Source organism: Arachis ipaensis, chromosome B07 (assembly GCF_000816755.2).
Source record: "Arachis ipaensis cultivar K30076 chromosome B07, Araip1.1, whole genome shotgun sequence".
Taxonomy (NCBI): Eukaryota; Viridiplantae; Streptophyta; class Magnoliopsida; order Fabales; family Fabaceae; genus Arachis; species Arachis ipaensis.
Window position 1 is genome coordinate 7264885 of NC_029791.2, and position 2060 is coordinate 7266944.

A 2060-nucleotide genomic window follows, 5' to 3' on the forward strand; every position below is an offset into this window, starting at 1 on the left:
TTAATAACTTTTCATAATTTATATATATTTTTTAAGTTGAAAGAATATGCAAATTAAAATTTTCTTATGTGATGTTAGTAAATATAAGTACTTATTTTTAAAATAATTTAAGGGGCCTGTTACACATACAAGTAAAAAGGCCGTACAAGTTTTACAAGTTATCAGCCCAAACTTCATTAACACGCGCATTAACTCGTTTTGAATGGAGCGTAACTACACGCGCCCCACTCAAACGGTTCCTCTTCGTCTTCTTCTTCTTCTTCTTCTCTTCTTCTTCTTCTTCCTCTTCCTCTTCCTCTTCCTCTTCCTCGTTTTTTTTTCCGATTTTCATGGTTTCTAAAATTCTTTTTCTTCTTCTTGCTGCACGTTCTTCTTCCTCTTACTCTTCTTCTTCTCCTTTTCTTTCGTTTCTGCACGTTCTTCTTCCTCGTTTTCCTCTTTTTCTTCTTCGTCATTTACGTCTTTTCTCTCTGTTTTCTCTTTTTTTTCGATTTTTCATGGTAAAATCGTTTTTGAAGAAGAAGAAGCAGCAGAAGATGAGGAGGAGAAAGAGAAAGAGTTCTGAATTATGCATAAGATGTACTTCAACGAATTTTGGTTTGGGTGAATTCTTGTAACCGTTTGGGTGTATTTTCTGTAATCTTTTGGGTGTTTTTCTGTAATCATTTGGGTGTATTTGAGTGATATCTGACTGATATCTATGGGTGTATCTGACTCATATCTATGGGTGTATCTTACTGATATCTATGGGGCTATTTTTCATTTTAGAAAAAATGGCAGGCAGAAACCAAGCTGAAAAAAATGTAAGAACAAATATATGTCTTCGATCAAATCAGTTTTTCATAATAGAAATATATCTAACTCTAATTTTGCTTTGTTTACAGCAAATCAAGGACCTAAAGTGTGCAACCCATCTGTTGAGTGAGAAATTCAGAAATATGAGCGAGGAGAAGTGATGCAATAAGACTGTCCAGGCCATCCTCATTGTTATTGAGTCCATTTTGTCAGATAGATTCTAATGATATTGTCACAGATTAATGTAACTATTATATACTCTTGTAAGAAATTGAACACATGGTGTAAATATATTTGATCCAATTATAAGTAAATTTTTTTTCCATAATTAAACTCTCTCTGGTGTATTCAAAATGTCTGATTTACAGGTACTATAATATGAAGTGGTGATCCAAATAGATTGGAACCCATATATGACAGTCTGCATAGAGATCTGCATAATACACTCAAACACAGACTATAAATACACCCGATAAAAAATTAAATTTACACCTCTGCTGCAGATTTTAACCCAACACTACCAGAAAGCCACTTGTTGTCCACAAGACCAAAATTAATTAAACTCTCTCTGGTGTATTCAAAATGTCTGATTTACAGGTACTATAATATGAAGTGGTGATCCAGATAGATTGGAACCCATATATGACGGTCTGCATAGAGATCTGCATAATACACCCAAACACAGACTATAAATACACCCGATAAAAAATTAAATTTACACCTCTACTGCAGATTTTAACCCAACACTACCAGAAAGCCACTTATTGTCCACAAGATCAAAATTAATTAAACTCTCTCTGGTGTATTCAAAATGTCTGATTTACAGGTACTATAATATGAAGTAGTGATCCAGAATTCCAAATAGATTGAAACCCATATATGACGGTCTGCATAGAGATCTGCATAATACACCCAAACACAAACTATAAATACACCCGATAAAAAATTAAATTTACACCGCTGCTGCAGATTTTAACCCAACACTACCAGAAAGCCACTTATTGTCCACAAGATCAAAATTAATTAAACTCTCTCTGGTGTATTCAAAATGTCTGATTTACAGGTACTATAATATGAAGTGGTGATCCAGAATTCCAAATAGATTGGAACCCATATATGACGGTCTGCATAGAGGTATGCATAATACACCCAAACACAGACTATAAATACACCCGATAAAAAATTAAATTTACACCTCTGCTGCAGATTTTAACCCAACACTACCAGAAAGCCACTTGTTGTCCACAAGACCAAAATTAATTAAA